The 22,560-nt window shown below is 41.7% G+C and overlaps 1 protein-coding gene across 1 annotated transcript in view; it reads right to left on the bottom strand.

The window, feature by feature from the left end:
* The window catches only part of LOC134346993 (phospholipid-transporting ATPase ABCA1-like), a 170,398-nt gene extending 151,576 nt beyond the window's left edge, over nucleotides 1-18,822 (bottom strand). The window contains exon 1 of the mRNA XM_063048934.1: nucleotides 18,667-18,822. The gene's annotated coding sequence lies outside the window, so the exon portion shown is untranslated. The remainder of the gene's footprint in view (nucleotides 1-18,666) is intronic.
* Nucleotides 18,823-22,560: the final 3,738 nt, after the last annotated feature.

Here is a 22,560-nt window from a genome sequence, read left to right as displayed (position 1 = left end):
AGATCCACACAGCAAATCAAAAGCTGATGTTTTCAACAGTTAGAAAACAGATTCAAGAATAGTAAAGAGCAGGGGTTCCCAACCAGGGGTCCATGCACCTGTTGGTTAATGATAAGCTTCTATGGCTCCATCGTTGCAAGTTCTATCCCTACTGCTGCAGCTGGAATACAACTGCACTGGACCTTCCCTGCCAGTCTTACTTCATTAAGCTCAATGTCTGAATACTGCAGGTTCTCAGAAGAACAAATTCAGTTTTGGCAGACATCAGTTTGGTCATCCTCCCATTCCACAGCAACTGGCAAATACTCTTCCATAAGCTGAGTGCTCATTAGGAAGAGCATTTTTCCTGACTGTCAGAGATGCAGTGGATAATCAGCACAGCCCAGGCGACCAGATTGTGGCTTACCTTTAAAAATCACAACAGCTTGAAAACAGTGCAAAATATCAGTGGTCTACACTTTGACTGCTTTCAATATGCTATGGCTTACAGTAGCTTACAATGTAAGTTTATTATCACGTGCTTATCACTGTTCCTATCAAAGTTACCCATCAATGTGTGCTGACAGCACTATTGTGATAATCTATTGCAATCCATGAATCGGGTATTTTTGCATCAGACTATGCTGTGACAATGGATTGCTAATAGCACAGGTAAGGTGAAGGGGGGTGATTAGCTAGCCGTCTCTAGGCTTCCCCCACCAGCCAATTCTGTGAGTTTCCCCTCAATTACTGCTCAATGCACCGTATCACCCATCTTGACCTTTTAGGAAATGAGTAAAATCCCCAAACCACATTCAGTTACAATAAGAATGAAAAGAGAGGTTAAAATCAGTTAGAGAAATCAAGTGACCGATATTTTCAGGCCATGGCTCACAATGACTTACAATGGTGCCTACGGTGTCTTGCAGCAGTGCTGGAAAGTCGGCAGATGAGCGTCAATGCTCTCCCTTCCCCTTCATTCCGCTGGCCATTAACAGCATTTGTCTGGGAAGGTGAGGGTCAAGCCAGACTCGATACATCGAGACCAGACACCGGGCGGCTAGGCGGGGTACATGCTTGGAAGATGGTGGCAGACTTAGGCCAGAGGCTCTGCTTCCCAACTGAAATTGCAGAAACCAACCTCAGACCAGACCTTGTGCTATGGTTGGCCTCACCCCTTCTCGTTTACATCATCGAGCTGACAGTGCCCTGGGAGGATGCAGTGGAGGAGGCCTACGAGCACAAGAAGCTGAGGTATGCTGAGCTTGGAGCTGATGCGCAACAACGTGGCTGGAAAGCAGGGGTCCAACCGGTCGAAGTAGGCTGCAGAGGATTTGCAGCCACATCAACATCAAGGCTACTCTGGGAGTTGGGAGTGCGAGGGAAGACACACCGACAAGCAGTCAAAGACCTCTCCAGAACTGCTGAAAAGGGTAGTCAGTGGCTCTGGAGGAAGAGAAAGCATTCTATCTGGGCCCCCAAGTGAGTGAGAGGCATCTAGGGGGTGAGCCCGGGACACCGGGATTCACTGCTGAACCCTCCAGAGATGTTGTGGGCCTATCAGCGAAACACTGAGGAAAGATGGCGCCCACATGATAACCCAGAAGATGCCACTACTCACTTGGCCACCCCACCGAGTCTAGGCAGCAGGTCTCAGGAGTGCAAATAAGGGACATTAACATCTAGTCCTACATAACATACCAAAGCAACACCTCTGCCATGCATTTGGACACTGACTTTTATTTTGGGAAGGAGTCCACAATATTAACTGCAAACAGGTTTATGTTTAATTATACCATTTTGAAAGGATCATAAGGATACATATCAATTTGGCTGAAAACTGACAACAAAAATAAACCACCAAGATTGACGTTGTGCTGCTGTTACACAACTCCATGGTAACAGCTCTTCTGGAAAACATTTAGGGCACTATGGTTTAGGTGGCACATATTGTCAGTCACATCTGGGCTCCAAAAGTTAAATTATGAAGGATAATATGCTTAGTGGCCATCTGTATTAAGTACACCTGTAAACCTGCTTGTTAATGCAAATATCTAATCAGCCAATCATGTGGCAGATACTCAATGCATGAAAGCACGCAGACATCGTCAATAGCTTCAGCTGTTGTTCGGACCAAACATCACAATCGGGAAGAAATGTGAACTAAGTGACTCTGGAATGATTGTTGGTGCCAGTTGGGGTGGTTTGAGTATCACAAAAACTACTGATCTCCTGGGGTTTTCATGCACAACAGTCTCTGGTGGTTACACAGAATAGTTCAAGAAACAAAAACATACCATGAGCAGCAGTTCTGAGGGTAAAAGTGCCCTGTTAATGAGAGGGGTAAGAGGAGAATGGCCAGACTGTTTTAAACTGACAGGAAGGCAAAAGTAACTCAAATCACCACATGTTACAGCAATGGTGTGCAGAAGAGCATTACTGAACGCACAACACATCAAACATTGAAGACCACAAACGTACTTAGTGGCCAATTTATTAGGTACATTAGGTATTAGATACAGCGTTGATGGTCTCGTTATACAGGTCGACCTTCACTAATGTGACTACCTGTAATCCGGTTCTTTCGATAATCCGGCACTGATTATGCTTAACGTGATCCTTCTGTAATTCGGCATTTTCACTAATCCGGCGCTCCTCAGCTCCCAATGGTGCCGGATTAATGAAGGTCGACCTGTATTAGTATTAGAATCCATATCAATCAGATCAGAAATTTGCAGATACTAAGGGAAATGATGGGCAGATTGAGAGAAACTATTTTATTGGTTAGTGGTTCCAAAACTACTTTAAAATTTGGAAACACCATTCTCAGGAATGAAGATAGAAACTAATTCATCATCAGTGGTAAAAATCATGAGCTCTCCTAATGCTGGCTGAGTTGGGTATTTGAAGTCTGAGGTAAATGGGTGCTTGTTAGTTCAATCTAATAAACTACATGTCAAGATGGCTACAGGGATTTTGTTCATAGATCAGCTTCAATGAAAGTTGCAACAATCTTGAAAGACCAAATGGATTAATTCAGTTCCAACAATAGTATGCACCTAATGACTCAGTGCCAATTTCAAACTCAAATGGCTCTAAAGATAATAAGAATCAGAGACGTTTCTGGGAGAACAATAAACTTCATATTTTCATTATTTATACAAATTGTACTCTGGCTTACTCATATATAACAGCTTTCTTAATGGGATGTTAAGAAATTTATTCAAAGGAATATGGATCAAAGCATGTACTGACCTAAAACTGGAGATGTGCAGCAGTATGAAATGGTGGAGCTGCGGTATGGGACTATATGGACGTTTCCTGTCCATTTTTATTAAATTTATGACACTTTCTTTTAAAATAACAGTTAAAAAGTTACATTAACGAAAACTGGGAATTATTCTTTAAGCCACACTGTAATATTTGATCACTGCAGTGCAGTTTGGTCATAAAATAAAATTGCACAACCATTTTAAACCCACCAGGAAAACACAGGAAGACCTTGTTTATGTACTGGAACCTCTGGTCTGTAGTTTTTTAAAAATTTTTTTTAAAAAGGTGGAGACTGTTTCCTGTTTTCTTAAAGGTTCATTGTGAGGAGGCTGTTAGTGATGGAATAAAGGTTGAGAAATGCAGGAATAGACCACATCTACGTTCAGTGAACTGTCTCATCAGAAGAGTTTTCTTTTGTCCCTCTGGACACATAAAGAGACCAAGAGCCATTTCCAAAGATCTTTAAAAATTAGCTCTATTTGTCACACGTGTATCAAAACATACTGTGAAATGCATTGTTTGCGTTAACTGAATGTGCTAGGGCATCCTTCAAGTTTCACCATGCTTCCAGCACCAACATGGCATGCCTACAACCTACTAACCCTAACCTGTACAGGTAATTCTTTGGAATGTGAGAGGAAACCAGAGCAACAGAGGAACACACATGGTCATGGGGAGAACTAACAGACTCCTTACAGACAGCAGCAGGAAATGAACCCTGATCTTCCCATCACTGGTGCTGGAAAGCATGACACTAACTATTAAATTACTCTACTACCCTAACTCCTTACAAAAAGTAACAGGAACATATTAATGTATTCATTATAAAAACATCACTATATGAGATAAAAATGTTTTGCTATTTATCATATTAGGGTGCCATGCTTTGAAAAATCAAAACTCAAATTGGCTAACCAGCTCTTCGGTAATTCAGTGCTAGAACATTGGAGCAAAAATCATCTTTAAAGAGACCCTAATTTAGCAGTTTAATTATGAAAAATATGTTGATATATTCTTGTATGAAGATAACATCTCTTCAAGCTCAATATAGCCAAACTTTTAATTGAACAATAAAAAAATGTCTCAATAAAAATTGAGACTTAAAAAAAATTCTGACTGGTATAATGGGTAATGAAGTTTTGCTTAAGTCAGATAAAGTGTTCAAATAACTTGTTTAGTTAAAAGCTATTCAATTAAAATTGCCCTTATAGATTAGCTAGTTAGCCATTGTACTGTCATTAATTTTTAATTCATTCTAAGATCTAAAGGTTCCACTTTAAAAATGTACTGCTAAAATGTTATAAGACTTAATTAACCAAATTATGTGGAGGAGAAAATGAAAAACAGAAAATGTTGAAAATACTCATCAGTTCAGACAGCTGTGTAGAGAGTAGAGAAACAGTTACTGTTTCAAGTTAAACTCCTTTCAGAATCTTTATTTCTGTTTCTCCATCTCAGCTTCTGAGTATCCTCACACACTTTCTATTTTTATTTTGTCTTTCCAGTACCTACATTTATTTTTAAGGTTAGAAGAGGAGGACGTCTGCATTCTGTATTTTCAGTTACGCCACAATCAGTTTTGTAGGTTTTATCATTAACAGTGTAAATAATTTGAGATTATTAATTAAATCGCTGAAGCAAGTCAATTTTAATCATGATCCCTGCCTTTTATAAACACTGTCACTGGTAGGTTAAAAGTAATTCTTCTAACAGATGCTGAAAGAATTCGGTCAGATGTGTCTCTGACCTGCAATACCTGATTTTATGTCCAATGAAATGATGACAGTGGGCCAACAATTTCCCATGTAGGTGTGCCTATTGCAGGCAGTAAATTAGTCCAGAAACACTGTCAAAGACCAATGTTCTAGGAATACAGTACTAGCCTTATAAGGTGCTGCACTTTCAGAAGTGTGGTCTTGGATAAGATTTTAAAATGACACTCCTTCTGTCCTCTTGGATGGGTTAAAGACTGATGCTACCCTGTGAAAACATAGTTCCTCCGAGTGCGCCTGACGACAGGCATTCCCAGAACTGTGTGGGCTCATTCAGTCCTTACTGTTCCAAAAAGGAAGAGAAGGAGTGGTGATGGGATATCACGCAGAGCCACAGGGAACTAGATCCTGGACAAAAGAAGCACTGAGCAATTTATGACATGAGTCGTGGCATGCCTGACGGTGAAATTATGTCACGTGCAGAATGCAGATTACTCAGCTGAATTTCTGCATTGAGGCAAAATCACTTCTGAACAGAGAGATGTTTCCATTTGTACATGGTCTAGGGAGCTGAAGGAAAGTTTCAAAGTTTAGTGAAAAAGATAATGGAGAAGGAAATTCCTTTTTGCCTTGAATGTAAATTGAGCAACCTGGGCCTTGGCAGTTCACTGTGCTCATGGATACGGGATTTTCTGAGTAACAGACCCCAAAGTGTCAGGATGGGAGAACACACATCATCTGCTCTCATCCTGAACACCGGTACACCACAGGGGTGTGTTCTCAGCCCCATCCTCTATTCTCTTTTCACCCATGACTGCTCTACCATTCACTCCACCAACACCATTGTCAAATTTGCTGACGATACGACCCTAATAGGTATCATATCAGACTGTGATGAGACAGCCTGAGACAGCTTATAGGGAGGAGGTACAGCATTTGACAGATTGGTGTTGTCATAATAACCTGGACTTGAACATCACAAAAACCAAGCAGCTGATAGTAGACTTCAGGAAATCAAAGCGCATCGAGCACTCTGCTCTGCACATATACGGGAAAGAGGTGGAGAGAGTAGAGAGTTTCAAGTTCCTCGGCGTCCACATCTCAGCTGACCTCACCTGGACTGCCCATATCTCTTATCAGGTGGAGAAGGCCCAACAGAGGGTCTACTTCCTAAGGAAGCTAAAGTACGCTCTCCTCCCTCATCACCTGCTGATCAACTTCTATCGGACAACTATAGAGAGCCTCCTGATGTATTGCTGTGCAGTGTGGTTTGCCAGCTGCACAGAACAGAACAGGAAGGACTTGCAGCGGGTGGTGAGGGTAGCAGAGTGGGTTATTGGCACAACATTACCCTCCTTCAGAGACATTTATACTGGCAGACTTCAAAAGAAGGCTACTTGTATTTCAAAGGATCCCACTCATCCTGGACATCACCTGTTTTCCCCTCTACCTCCTGGGAAGAGATACAGAGCATTAAGGACAAAAACAAAGAGACTCCTTAACAGCTTCTACCCACAGGCAGTGAATTGTATAACACCCTCTTCCCTTTTTCTGCCCCCTCCTAAGACGGCGGTAGCTAAATGCATCACACTTCCAGGAATGGCAGGTGTGCAATAGTCCTACCCCCCCCACCCCCAATCCATATATTATTAATTTTGGACGGCACTCCTGAGGTTTTAGAGTTTATTTTATGTATATATTCTTTGTCATGCTGCAAAGTGTTGAGCTGCTAAACTGTGTTTCATTGCTCCACAACAATGACAATAAAGATATCCTTCTTCTTCTTCTTCTTCTTCTTCTTCTTCTTAACTCTGCTTAGGGACATACAGATGGTTGAGACAGATTCAAACAGATTTCAGAAAGAATTGGATTTATCACTCAAAGTAACATGCAGGGTTATAGCATTACAGAGGTGGGATTATAATGATGGCATTACTCTACTAGGAGCAGGCATTGAGGTAATGAGGCAACAAGTCTCCATGTCAATGATAATTCCATGGTTCTATGATTTTAAAAGAATGTCATTCACAGTTCACAAGAGAGCCAGGGAACTTCATTGTGTCGTGGTTAATATTTATCCCTCAACCAACATGACTGAATCAATTATTTTATTTATAGAGTGATACAGTGCAGAACAGGCCCTTCCGGCCCAACCAGCCACACCACCCAGCTGCCCACCCATTTAACCCTAGCCTAATTACAGGACAGTTTACAATGACCAATTAAATTACTAACCAGTGCGTCTTTGCACTGTGGGAGGAAACCGGACTGCCTGCAGGAAACCTATGCACTCACAGGGAGGACAGGATCAGGAAGCTCCTTACAGGGCTATTATGCTATTATGGAGAGGATAATACTTCAAAAAATCTAATTTACTGTAAGTATCCTACAATATTATCAGTGATGTATAAAAGCAGGTCTGAGGAATTGAGGATATAAAAAAAAATCATTTTGAACCTATGTAACCTCTGGCTAAAAGAATAATTGGGACTGAATAGGAAATGGAATTTTTGAACTGAAGTAAACTCAATCTTCAGCAGTTAGCTAAGACAGGCTCATTACCAGTTCTCCCTGGTTTGCAGAGAGACATTGAAAATTTGATAACATTGTACATTATACCCTCGTTTCAGTAGGGGGAGGAGGACTCACCGATAAGGACAGGAATGAACATCCATTTGTAATTAAGTCAGGGCCTAGCAAAGGGGAATAACTGATAAGGACTGGATAGCACATCCATCTGTCATTAAGCCTTGATTTAGTGGACTCTCTTATCTAAGTAATTAAGTTTTGCACCAACAGACTTGGTGGGAGAACCAGTTCTAATAACATCTTGCAGCAGTAATGAATGGGGCTTACTGTGTATAAATATACGGCAGTAACCTGACTAAGTGGGCCCACTTGTCGGATGGTGGCAGTACTTATGTGCCTTCCCTTTGACAACTGGGTCTCAAACTCCTGCAAGAGGGTGTGCAATAAACTGTTGTAACTATAAGATGCTGGTCTCCCGAGTTTTATTCAGATTCTACTTTAATAGGTCAACCTTACTTCATCATGGTTCATAACCTCTGTGGAAAAATAGATACAGTTAGGGACAAGCAAACAGGCACAGAATTCTATTGATTGAACCTCTTTCATTCTCTTGCTTTGGATCAAGTATTGCATGTGAGCCCAGCACTTCACTTAAAGGTTCAGCCCCCATTCTAAAATGTCTCTCAATTGGTTCTGTTAATTTTCAACAAATTTATACAATCTACCACATTCCTAAAGATTGCTTGATTTTTTTTTAAATGATGCCTAAAATTGAGGTCTTGATCCATGGAAGTGTCAGGATGAATGGGGAAGAAGGTCACGGGACGATGGTTCGCAAACATGTCAGGTCTTTTTTTCATTGCAGTAGATCAAAAGTACCAATCTAAGCACTAATTTTTTTTGGCAAACGAATGGTGTTATCAAGTTTTGATTGTGTAATTATCTCTCACGGTTGCTCAGTTATCACATGCAAGTTAAAGTCTACTTACATGGGTCACAATGTAAAGCGATCTGAAATGATTGTGCTGTACCATTCAGCTTCACATCAACTAACCAGGTATCAGGGATTCACAAAGGGTAGAGGATTAAAATAAAAATAAATTATTGACACAAGCATGTATGCATGCAGAAGTCATTAAATTATCTTCCCTTCTTTGCAATGTAACCAGTACACTCAGAAATCCATTAGCCCCATCTGCTTTCTGTCTCAGCAACTCATTTCACAACCAAATATGTTTCTCTATAATAACATAATATATATCTCTTAACTATTGTAGGACTGCCTTAGAGATTCCAGTGATGGATTTTCCCTCAGGGTTTACTTCTGAACCTCGAAGAGGACCACAACCTTGTCATGGTTTGGAGGCATGCATACCTTAATGACCTGGAGAGCTTTGCTGGCTGGAGTCACGGCCTTGTGCTTTGGCTCCTGGTAGGGTCACCCATGCCAAACAGGTCAAAGGTTAGAGACCTGACAAAGCATGCTCTACTAGACCTCCAGACAGAGGCAGAGGACCTTCACTGTTGCCTTAAATGCCAGCAGAGTAATGGGCAATTAGTTACTCCCAAAGCCATCCCCATGAGCGGGTATAGACACAAGGCAGTGGAGGTTTGAGATCAGAGTTTTCCTTCTCCTAGGTGAGCTGCCAACCATGTCTGACAAGTCCCATCTGCTCGACCTGGCAGCTCCTGCAACACAGCCAATGCCAGACTGTATCAGTCTCTCCTGTTCCTTTGGATTTATGAGCCGCATGGAGAGGGGCAGTCTGCTGCATGGGTAACAGCTCGCACTCCATATTGTACTGCCCTGGCCTATGAAGACAGCTGTGCCACAACACCCATAGTCAACCCTGATCAATGGAGGTCCTACTAAAACTCTGTGTATTGTATTAAACTACTGTCCAAGAGTCCAGTTTATATCTTCACTAAACTAGTTGACTTGCATATGTAGAGCAAGCTAAATTCTCATTTATAATGAGGAGGCACTACATTACGAGAGGCATTGTCATCCGTGTAAGGTACTGTACATCAACCACTTGCTACCTGTTAATTCAGGTGGTTATTGAACCACAGAATGTGATGGCACAGTGGAAGCCACTCACCACATCATGCCATCTTTACCCAATTTATCCATCTCCCATCACTCTTTCCCAAAGGACCTTTAATTTCATTTTTCAATCCAATTCCCTTTGGTAAGTTACTCTTCTTTCTACCATTCTATCTCATAAAAAAATTTGCCTTAAAAAGGTTCTTCTTCCCTTCTTAGTTGTTTTTTTTTACCAATTATCTGTGTTCTTCAATTATCAACCCATCTGCAGGTGTAACCAGTTTCTCTGAGAATACATAATGCCCTTCACAGTTTTGAGCATTTCTGCTAAATTCCTTCTCAATCTTCTTCCCAGGCCTAAAGACAATTCAGGCTTCTCCAGCCTCTACACATAACTAAACCCTAATATCATTCTGGTGAATCTACTCTGCATTATGTCTAAACTTTGACACTGCCTGGAACTGAACATATTCGGTCTCAAATGGAGTACTGTGTGCAGTTCCAGGCATAGCCTCCATGTTTTTGTACACCATTATTCTCTGAGGCTAACATGATGTGACATTTTTGAACAGCCTTCTCAACTCACCTGCCACTTTTGAAAACTTGTGCGCTGTTCATCCGCAGATCACGGGCTGACAGTGCTTATTGATGCTTTATGAGGTTCGAGGGAAGTGTGGAAGAGATATAGAGTAGGTCCATTTTATATCCTTGACCAACATCATAAAAATCAGATTAAATTTAATTATCAAGCAACTAACACTGAATTTTGCAGGCCATTGCTTTGCCTCCAATAATGAGAACAACCAAATTCCAAAAAAAAGTTATTGACAGATTGGAAAAATTTAGGGCTGTAGCAAAGACGAGAAAAGACACTGTATTAAAATTGGTCCCTTTACAGAGAAAACGATTCAACGTAATAATGTGTATATTGAAAATATTGTCTTGAGTCAACAAATTCAGTGTACTAATTGGTAGAGTATCATTGCAGCAGAGAAAGTGACTCACAGTTCTAAATAGCCCTGGTTAGATCTTCACCTCTGATGCTCCAAGTTAGAGTTTGCACATTCTCCCTGTCACTGTGTGGATTTCAGCTGAGGACTCCAGTTTCATTCCACATCCCAAAGAAGTGCTGTGAGGTGGGTTCATTGGCTATAGTGTGTGGGTGGACATTAAGAGAACTGGGGAGGGGCAGAGGTGTTAATGAGCATATGAGAGAGAAATATGTTGCAGGGAGGTAAGTGGGGGAATGGGACTGATGGGATTGTTTTGAAAGTCAGTGTATATTTGATGGACTGAGTCATTTCCTTCCCAAGCGGTACATGATGAACACTGGCAACTACTCACTTATCTCCGTGGTCCCCAACCTCCGGGCCATGGACCGATACATTGCCGTGAAGCATGCGGGGTGCAGCGGTAGCCAGGATGCACCCAGCACATCTTAAGTAAAAAGCCGAAATAAACAAGCTAATTAATTAGGTGCCACCCAGCATGCAAATGTCGGCCCAGACCAGAGGCGATACAATCGGCAATCGCCTCTGATCTGGGCCGACATTTACATGCCAGGTGGCACCTAATTAATTAGCTTGTTTACTTCGGCTTTTTCTTTAAAGATGTGCTGGGTGCATTCCGGCCACCGCTGCACCGCTGCATTCTCTGCGGCAATGTATCAGTCCGCAGCCCGGAGGTTGGGGACCACTGACTTATTTAACCCTAACCTAATCTCAAGACAATTTACAATGACCAATTAACCTACCAACTGGAGCACCGAGAGGAAACCCATGTGCTCACGGGAAGAACATACAACCTTTCTTACGAACGACTGAAGGAAAGTAATCGAAAAAGCTTCAGAAAATCAAGAGATTCTGTTCTAGTCAAGTGCCTCAAAGGCATTAATGTGCTCAGACATTGACTATCTTGGTACAAAGCACAAAATTCTGATTTAATTTCATTAGCCTCATTGATGTGACATCAAAATCACGAAATCTCCTTCTCTGAATCATTAAGTTGGACCATCTGTTTCCTTCTTCTTCAGAGTTCCCCACATCCCACATGGGGCTCTTAACCCAATTTGTACAGTCTCTCAGTGTTGACATATAGGTGAGGTATACTAAACTCCATTCCACCATTTAAAAATGGACACAGAAGGGGAAGTAGATTCCCTCTCATAAACACACATACCCCATAATTTACCACCAGCAGATGTTCATCCAGTTCTGTTTCACCTACACTGTTGGATCCTGAACTCCACAACCCCAACTCTAACTCCCACCAAAAGGCGCAAGTACTACCAATGAGTCAATGGTTCTGCCATCTAGATGTGACCATCTAGTTGAATGCCAAACCATTATGGCAGCCAACACTCCAGTCATCCAGAGTAATCCAAATATCAGCTCAAACGATTCAGATTTTGTCCAATAGTCAGAATGATACCAATAAGCCAAAAGCCAATTCACAATGTTTAAGTACTATCTCTGTTTCTTTAGGGAACATTGCTACAGTAGGGGCACTGCTAGTTTACTAACCCTGAAATGGTGAGAAATGAACCAGATACAGCTTCAAATTCTAGCATAGCAGCTGAAAAACCTAAAATGAAATAATTTTAACAATCCAGAATAAATAAAATAAATTAATTTCTATGCTAGCGCTCATGAAGCTACCACACTAGCAGATAAAACATCTCACACAGTTCATTATTGGCCTTTAGGGAAGGAGTCTGTTGTTCAGAAACGCTGTGATGAGGCAAATTCTTAACTGCCCAACAACCCATCCAGTTGCCAAGAAAGCACATGCCAGTGAGGCCCACATCCTGTTCCAAGATAAAAAGAATCATGACTGTGGCTCTGCAAGTCAAAATATCCTCATATGAATTGTCAAATTGAGGGTTCAAGACTTACTTTAGGAACATAGAGACAGAAACTTGGGTTGAAACTCCAGCAAAGCACTAATGGAGTCCTGCTGTGTCAGAGGCATTTGCCTCCGGACATGGTAAAGAACAGAGTCTCACACATCAAAGTTGCTGGTGAACGCAGCAGGCCAGGCAGCATCTTTAGGAAGAGGTACAGTCGATGTTTCAGGCCGAGACCCTTCGTCAGGACTAAATGAAGGAAGAGTTAGTAAGAGATTTGAAAGTGGGAGGGGGAGGAGGAGATCCAAAATGATAGGAGAAGACAGGAGGGGGAGGGATGGAGCCAAGAGCTGGACAGCTGATTGGCAAAATGGATATGAGAGGATCGTGGGACATGAGAGTCTAACAGCTTGTTAATGTAAAATTCTAATGTGATGTTACACTACCTATCAAAGAAGAATGTAACTGGTACAGATTATTATTTAACACTTGGGACATCCTTGATTTACGAAAAGCATTATACAACATCCACCCTTTTTTTTTCTGAGAATAACTCAGGAATGAAGTGTCATCAATTGAACTCATTTACATTCGAAAAGCAAGTAAGCAAGATGTCACTTTTTAAAAAAATTGTTCCCAAATAACTATTCAACATACACCATGGTATGTTTAATCCACAGTTACATATCAAATATCTTATTGGAACAAAGAAAGGGATTCTCCTACCTGACTGTAAAATCTTATATACACCTAATAATACATTAAACATTGAACAGAAAACTGCTGGTCCGAAATGAAGGGAGGCACAAATAATACAGCATGCCTAATTATCATGTCCTCGATGTTCTCTTTGGCCAAAAGAAACATGTAATCTACTGAGAAAGGTGAAGAATAGATAAAAGAATCTTAGGGCAAGGCAAAGACAGTATTATTCGGGGAAATTCCTATCCAGTTCACTAAGACAAATAAACTGTGACCATGAGCAACATACCCAAACAATACATGTATCTTTTCTATACACTGCAATACTAGCCACAACAAGGAAATCACTCAGCTCCATTTTGTACTTTTGCAACAAATCTATACTCATCACACAATCTGTAAACTGATTCCCAGTGTTGTAAACTTCTTGTGCAAGTACAAATCCCCTTGCGATTAGGCTTCCTTGGCAGATATTCATGATGCCTCATTTTCTGTAAACTACCTAATTGTAATAGTCTGTCCACACAGACACAGTTTCTCCTACATTTTGCATGATTGATTGACATTGTCCCAAGATCTACTAATACCAAGCACCAATACAAAGTACTTTTCTGTAATTTTTGTCCCAACCCCTACATAATACATTATGTGTATGGATCAAAATCAAACTTTGAATTCCAAGCCTCACATGGGCTTTACAAACAGACTAAGGTTCTTTAATTTTGCATTGCAACTTCTACACCACCCTAGTCTTTTACAAACAGGAGAAAATATGCAGATGCTGGAAATCCGAGCAACACATGCAAAATGCTGGAGGAACACAGCAGGATAGGCAGCATCTGTGGAAAAGAGTACAGTCAACATTTCAGCCCAAGACCCTGCAGCAGATCCTTTATTTGTTTCTGCTGTGGCTTCTCTGCAAAATTTGTGCACCAAAAAATACTCATGGTTTATCAAAACTAGGGCTCTTTCTTACTTAGCAGACAAATTACACACCTGGTGTGCAGATACACTACATTAACCCTCAACATTATACGTTGTCGATATTGTTTCAGGCTTTTGCCTCAACTCATGTTCTCCTGAAAACCTTATCCATGGTTTTACTGCCACCAGATTCAATTATTTTAGTGGATTCATGACTAGTATTCTATTATGCAATCTCGTTAAACTTGACTGCATCCAATTGTCAGTTCTTCGAACATAAATTTGTTCAATAAATACAAGAAAATTTGCAGACGCTGGAAATCCAAGCAACACACACACACACACAAACACTGGAAAAACTCAGCAGGCCAGACAGCATCTACAGAAAAGAATAAAAATTCCATATTTCAGGTGGAGAATCTTCATCAGGATTGATGAAGGGCCTCAGCCCAAAACATCGAGAACATGAGATGGGTGAAGGGTCCTTGAAATTGAGTTCATAGGCTGTGGGAAAAGTTCAGCAGGCTGCTTTGCCTGCTGATTTCCTCCAGCATTTTGTGTGTGTTGCTTAAATTTGTTCACATTTTAGTCAGCTACTACCTCACTACTCCCTATCTCACCTATTACTATAAACTTTGAAGGCTCTTCAACATTCCAAGATATCAGTCACAGAGTCAAAGATATACAGCATGTCATGGTCCGGTCTGTGAAGTCCACGTTCCGGTCCATGGACTCCGGACTCCAGGTCTTTCGGCTGTCCCTTTTTTCCATTGGGCTTAATCATAGGCACCTGATGCTCATCTTGAGGCTGGGAATATAAGTAGCCCTGGGTTTGAGTGTGGTTACTGGTTCCTGTCAGCATCCTGTCCTTGCCTCTGTGGGGTAAGTTGGGCTGTCTTTGCTGTTACCCTGCAGTTGGATCTGTCCCTTCCTCTCCTTGCCTCCATTGGGTAAGCCAGGCTGTCTTTCCTGTTACCCTGAGGCTGGATGGTTCCCTTCCCTTCCTCTCCCTTCCCCTTCCTTTTGAAGCCTTGCTGCTACTTTGAGTTGGGAGCTGTCTGTGTCCACGCCTTCACTAGGTAGGCCCAGCTGTTTGCCACTACCTAGTGTTGGGAATTGTCTCTGTGTCCACACCTTCACTAGGTAGATCCAGCTATTTGCTGCTACCTAGTGTTTGGAACTGTCTCTGTGTCCAGGCCTTTGCTAGGTAGGTCTGGCTGTTTGCTGCGCCCCAGTGTTGGGAACCATCTTGTCATGTTCAGCATTCTCTGTATGAGTCCCGGCCCTACATCCCGTTCCCAAGGAAGGGTCCCGGCTCTGTGTTTTATGTTCCTGTCTCTGAAATCCAAGGCTCTGTTCCTGTGCTCTAGACCAAGGCTCTGTGTTCCTTGTCTCTCCCTTGACCAAGTCAAGGCTTCCAGCTTTGTGTCCCGAGGTTCCTGTCTCCCAAGACCACGTCATGTCTTTGCCTAGTTCCGGAATCCAAGCCCGAGTCAAGGCCCAGGTTCTGGGTCCTTGTCCAGTCTCTGGCTCAGAATCATATCCTCGCCTTGAGGGGCCCAAGCCTCATCCAGTCCTTGCCTCGAGAAGCCCAAGGCATATCCAGCCCTGTAGCCATGTCATGTCCCCGCCTCGTTCTGGGGTCCGAGCCCAAGTCAAGACCCAGGTTCTGGGTCCTTGTCCAGTCTCCGGCTCGGATCCAAGCCCAGGCTCCTAGTTCCCAGTTCCTTGTCCTGGTCCCGTTTGCCTAGCCAATGTCCTAGCCCAAGTCTGTGCTCTTGTCCCAGCTCCTAGTCTGCATCCAGTCACGTCCCTAACTCTAGTCTCTAGTCCTGTCCTGATGCTAGTACTTCAGTGTCTGTGTCTTGCATTTGGGTCTGCCACCAATGCCTCCCTTATGACACAGCAAGGAAACATGGCCTTTGCAGCACTAAGTCTATGGCAATCATCAACCAATCTTAAGATTCAAAGTTCAAAGTAAATTTGTTATTGAAGTACATATACATCACCATATACAACCCTGAAATTTGTTTATTTGCAGCCTTACTCAGTAAATCCAAGAACCATAATAGAATCAATGAAAGACCGCACCCAACAGGACGGACAACCAGTGTGCAAAAGACAACAAACTGCACATACAAAAAAATTAATAATAAATAAACAATAAATACTGAGAACATGAGATGAGGAGTCCTTGAAATTTAGTTCATAGTTTGTGGGAACAGTTTAGTGATGGGGCAAATGAAGTTGGGTGAAGTTACCCCAGTGGTTCATGAGCCCAATTGTTGAGGGGTAGTTGCAGTTCTGGAGCCTGGTGATGAAAGTCCGCAAATATATTGCATAAATGCATAATATGATATTTTTAAGAAGCCATGTTGTGGACCTCTAACAACCTTTTCTTGTTGTCCATTTTGTACCATCACTTTAACTGCACCCACCCTGTTTTAATGCTGGTGTAGTACTATCAGAAATTATTCTTTAATAGTCTAACAATTTTATAACTGAAATCTAGCTACTGTAGCTTTGATATGCTTTTCAAAGGGTAATTATGCTTTTATCTCTTAATGTTTATTGCTTATTTTAAAATTATATTATGTATAAACTATGTTAATTTAAGTTGAGGGTAACTTATATCTGTCATATTTGAAATGGCCTTGCTGTGGTAAAAGAAAGCTAATTTTTACATATGCCTATGACGACCATGAACTTGAACTGAATTCATAAACCCCCTTCTAATCTACGGCAACAGTCCTTGTAAGCAGTGAGCTATTAAATTTAGAAGCTAGTAGCCCATATTTATTTGAGAAACCAGGGTAATATCCTAAAGCAGGGGCTTCCAATCTTTCTGATGCCATGGACCAATGCCATTAAAAAAGGGGTCCATAGACATCAGAATGGGAAACCCTGCCCTAAAATGTAGCATCACTTTCAAATTAAACTCCATCAACTTTGTCATCTTTGACTGGAAACAGCATTACTAGTAACTGAGTCAGCTGAAATTACTGATTAAGAATTTTTATCTTATTCCGATAGCTTACCAGATGTTGCCCTGGAACGTCTTTTACCAGCGTTTGGATTTCTTTTCATCTACCAGAAATGGTCTCAGTAAAAGTAATTCTCTCATTTCTGATAGTACAAAAGGAACAAGGGAAATTTTTCTCTAATTACTATCTATAATGGAAGTTAGGAATGGTGTTTTATAAATACATAACCTTGCTTAATAACTTTGTGATTTTTTTTGTCTTCAATCGGCATTTTGGTTGCTTCAAAGGTGATTTGTTCTCTCATTGGGACTTTGTGACTTTGCTTTAAATACTGTGCGACTTTGCTTTAAATAAGCGCATCAAGATGTAAAAACATATATTTTGTCTTTGAATCCAAGTATCTAATAAATTATTAAAATTATAATATTAGACAATTAATACAAGGACTGCAATTTAAAAGCGAATATGACTTCACTTCAATTCACTTCACCTCACTTCAATTGACAGAACCACAGTTTTTAATGCTACTTTTAGATACTTTATGAATTGGTTAAAGGTGAGAAAAGAATCACCGAGAATTTTCCCATATGGTTGCTCAGGTCCCAAGAAGAGGGAGCAAAGTGATGTAGGCACTGATAAGACCGGGATCAGAAATGCAGAGTTTCAATAATGTCACCTACAGACTCCCCACCTTTCTCTTGCAATCTAGACGACAAGCAACAAGAATAGCAATATAAAAAATGACCGGAAACAACCCAGTTTATGTTCTCGGAACTCATTTAGGGTCTGTGCAACCAGCTAAACCTGCGAAAGGGTTAAATTACTAAGATATAGGCTGTTGACTCTGCTTCAAGATATGGTGAAAGATATAGAAAGATACTGCCCTCTACATAATAACCACACACTTTCAAAGATCTTCAACCCCAGCAACCCGCTCACATATATGTTCAGCCCGTGTTTTTTTTACACTAAGTCTTGCACCACTCGCACTCCCCAAAAAATCGGGAATATATATTGCAAAGGGAATAGAACAAAGTAGGGGAAACGGATTAAAATCTTTTGTTTACGTTTTACAGCCTCCTCTTTGCAATTCGGCACGAGGCACTTGGGTCCGGGTTTACTTTTTCCACATAAGATTCCTGGTTTCTCTGCCCCAATTTCCACACCCAACTTAGAAACAAACAGCGAGCTGACCAAACCATTTCCACACCAAAGCCAACCCGGCTCCTATGTTCAATATGTCTCTTTTTGAAAGAAATTTAAAAATAATTATATAGAAATAGACATGCAAAATCATACCATTAACCGGGACTGCAGCAAGTAATCCCGACCAACTAAAATTAAAATGAAAATTCCCACACTTAACGATGAAACAGGATGCCTATAACCAGTTCTAAGTGATGAGAGCGCAAGAATATGTAGAGATCGGTAACAGTTCAAAACAAAAATAGATTTCCTTTCTAACACTTTTTATTGCAAAGTTTAATCCACAGATGGAAACAACAAAATCCTTTGCATTAATTTCAACCCGAAGAGGAATGTTTATTCCGACTCGAACTCGCTGTGATACCAAGAAACAAAACATTCACATTCTCTTTTTAACCAAGGGAGCTGCATCAACATTATATTTAAAGAAAACCAACTTAATCGATAAATTGCAGAATCTCTAACCTTTCTCCTCTGGTTTGTTGTCAATCGCGTTTCATTTCCAGTGAAAAATCCCTGTGAATGTATACGAAAGTCTGCCGGTTGTGCGATCTCCCTTGCGCGTGAGCCTCTCTCTGTTAAAAGTACAAGAGACTTTTTTTTTAACCTCCAGTAGCTCCTCTACAGCTGATCAAAATCTCGAGGTTACTATCGGTCAGACGTCCTGCTTTCGCTGTGGACTCTTGTTTATGTGTCGTTATCTACTCCAGGAAGCACGTGGAGCGCAAAAGGGAAGAGGAAGACTCAAAGCGGTTTTACCAAGGGACAAAATCTCCCTCGGTCTGGGGTGGTGGTGCGGTGTAACACTGGGGCGCAGGGCAGAAAGTAAAGTGAAGTCCCGGTGTTAATCTGCAAAGCTGCAGATGTAAAACATCGCGGTTCATATTGCAAAAGGAGCATACTTGTGTTGCAAATAGAACAATGTTTAAAGGATTACACCGCGTCCTATCTTCATTGTCGTCCTGTCCAAGGTTTCAGTTAAGATTCATGAACGGTCAGGACCTCAGTCTTCACCGGATCTTGCACGGTTTGGGACAGTGTGGCCATCAAGGCAAGTAATAGTTCATACAGTAATGTGTCTCTCATTTGCTGAGAACTACTGAAGATACTTGAAGACCAAGTAATGGTATCTTGAATCCTGGGCCAGAGTGTGGTTAAAGGAACTTAAACTAAGGGTCAACAGAACTCAAACAGTGCAGGTAATAATGAAGCCAAAAAAATGCCACAAACACACAACAAATTAGCCAGCACTTGGAAAGGAAGCAACTTGTGGTGAGTTGGAGGAGATTGAGGATGCACAGAACAATAGGGCTGAGGGAATGACAGAATTCAGCCGGGCCAAGAATACAAAAGGACATGAAAACTAGGGTGAGGTGAGCACTCTCGGTTCAAGGCTTTGCAAGATGGATGTTTAGGTTTAAGGAGTAGATCTGTGCATACATATACTTCTGCATGTGACTATAAACTTCACTTTGGCATTGACCTTTCAGTAAGCCTTTCTTAAATGCTCATGCGATATGATAAATCATCTTGTTCCCCATCTCATTCGGCCGTGACAAACTTGCATTTCAAACATTTCTTGTTTTACCAGGTTTCAAACAGTGTTTGGCCAGGAAACATTGATATACATTCTGGTAACACTTCTCAAACAAGAGAAATCCAAGCAACACACACAGAACGCTGGAGGAACTCAACAGGTCAAGTAGCATCTATGGAAAAGGAGTACAGTTGACGTTCCATGCCCAGATCCTTTAGCAGGACTCAAGACTGTTCACTGCTGGTGACGCTTCTGGCCTTTTTCACCATTATGTCTACCTGTGCTTCCACTTTCAATGAATTATGCACTTGGACTCCTAAGACCCTGCGTTCCCTTGTGTTCTACTGTTCATAGTACAAATCCTACTTTGGATTGACTTTCCAAAATACATCACCTCACACTTATCTGTATTGAAATGCATTTGCCACTCCACCCACTTCACTAACTGATTGTAATCTACAGTAACCTCCCAACTCTGTGTCATCCACAGACTTATTGATCAAGCCTTGAATATTGTCATTAAGGGTCCTAACACTGACCCCTGTGGCACAACACTAGTCATCAGCTTCCAATGCAAGAAACAAACTTCAACCACCACTCTCTGCTTCCTACCTCTGAGCCGATTTTGAATCCATCTAGCTAGCTCTCACTGAATTCCATAGGACCAAACCTTCCAGGCCAACCTACCATGAGGGTCTTCATCAGAAGCCTTGCTGTAGTCCAAATAGACGACATCCGCTGCCCTATTCTCATCTAGATTTTTGGTCACCTCTTCAAAAATTATTTATAAATTTGGCAAGCAGAACTTCCCATGCACAAAGCTTCCCATTGCTAACTCCTCCTCTTCAGATTCTGTCTATCCAAATGCTTATAGATCCTGTCCCTCAGAATTCCCTCTCGTAACCCCACTACTGGTAACACTTGCCATCCATTCCTTGCTGGTCCTTGCTACCCATTTTAATCAATGGAATAACATAAGCTACCTTCCAGTCTTTAGAAGGTTCACTATTAGATTATGAGGACACGCAGTCCTCTTTTATTGTCATTTAGTAATTCATGCATTAAGAAATGATACAATTTGTTCCTCCAGAATGATATCACAGAAACACAAGACAAACCAAGACTAAAAAAAACTGACAAAAACCACATAATTATAACATATAGTTACAACGGTGCAAAGCAATACCGTAATTTGATGAAGAACAGACCATGGGCACTGTAAAAAAAGTCTCAAAGTCTCTCAAAAGTCCCATCATCTCACGCAGACAGTTGAAGGGAGAAACTCTCCCTGCCATGAGCTTCCAGCGTCGCAAACTTGCCGATGCAGCATCCTGGAAGCACCCAACTACAGTCCGACTCTGAGTCCGTCCGAAAACTTCGAGCCTCCGACCAGCCCTCCAACACCGAGCACCGAGCACCGTCTCTGCCAAGCACTTCGACCCCGGCCCCGGCAACAGGAAATAGGCAAGGCCGAGGATTTGGGGCCTTCCTCTCCAGAGATTCTTGATCGCACAGTAGCAGCAGCAGCGAAGCAGGCATTTCAGAAGTTTCTCCAGATGTTCCTCCGTGCTTCTCACGTCCGTCTCCATCAAATCAGGATTGTGCACAGCCCCTATTTAACAAATACGATATCAATTCGGAGTGGCCGCGCGCACTGCTTCGCACTGCCATCTTCTCTTCCCCTCCCCTTCCCTATTGGCTCATGATGAAGCAAATATCTCTGCAATTCCCTGCAAAATTTCTTTTCTAGACTCCCACAAAGTCTGAGGATGCCTTGGGGATTTGTCCACCTTAACTTACCATAAAGGTAAACACGCCTCCTCATTGGTAATAATCAGAATCAGAATCGGAATCAGGTTTAACATCACTGGCATATGTTGTGATTTTTTTTGCAGCAGCAGAGTGCATTACATAATAAAAACTATACAATATGAAATATGTATACAATATATGAATAAAATTAAATAAGTAGTGCAAAAAGAGAGCAAAAACTAGTGTGCATGGATTCATTGTCCATTCAGAAATCTGATTCCAGAGGGTAAGAAACTGTTCCTAAAATACCAAATGTGTGTCTTCAGGCTTCTGTACCTCCATCTCGATGGTAGCAATAAGAAGAGGGTATATTCTGGGTGATGGGGGCCTCAGTGTTAGATGCCACTTTTTGAAGATATCTTTGATGTTGGGGAGGCTAGTGACCATGATGGAGTTGGCTGAGTTTGCAACTTTCTGAAACCTTCTTTGGTCCTGTGCAGTGGCCTCTCCAGACCAGACAGTGATGCATTCCAGTTAGAATGCTCTCCACGTTTTATCTGTAGAAATTTGCTAGAGCCTTTGGTGACATACCAAATCTCCTCAAACTAATAAATTATAGCCACTGTTGTGGCTCCTTTGTAATTGCATCAATATTTTGCACCCAAGGTAGATCTTCGGAGTTGTTGACACACAGGAAACTGCTCACACTTTCCACTGCTGATCCCTCGATGAGGACTGGTATGTGCTCCCTCAACTTCCCCTTCCTGAAGACCACAATCAATCGTTTGGTCTTACTGATGTTGAGTGCAAGGCTGTTGTTGCTACACCAGTCAACCAGCTGATCTATCTCATTCCTCTACGCCTCCTCATCCTTTTCTGAATTTCTGCCAACAGACTCGGAGGGGCGGAGCAAAGTCAAGATGGTGCTAAATGGCGACTCCTTTGCTGGCATTTTCAGAAACAGCTCTATTTCTATCTTTGATATCTCTTTTGTTTACCTTTTTCAAGGTTCTTTTGAAGACCCTGACACTCTGACTTTGGTTCTTTGCGGGACTGGGACCCGCTCTCAG

This window comes from Mobula hypostoma, chromosome 5, assembly GCF_963921235.1.
Source record: "Mobula hypostoma chromosome 5, sMobHyp1.1, whole genome shotgun sequence".
In the NCBI taxonomy this organism is placed as follows: Eukaryota; Metazoa; Chordata; class Chondrichthyes; order Myliobatiformes; family Myliobatidae; genus Mobula; species Mobula hypostoma.
The sequence above is the reverse complement of the archived record's forward strand: the minus strand, read 5'-3'. Positions and strand labels throughout refer to the sequence as shown.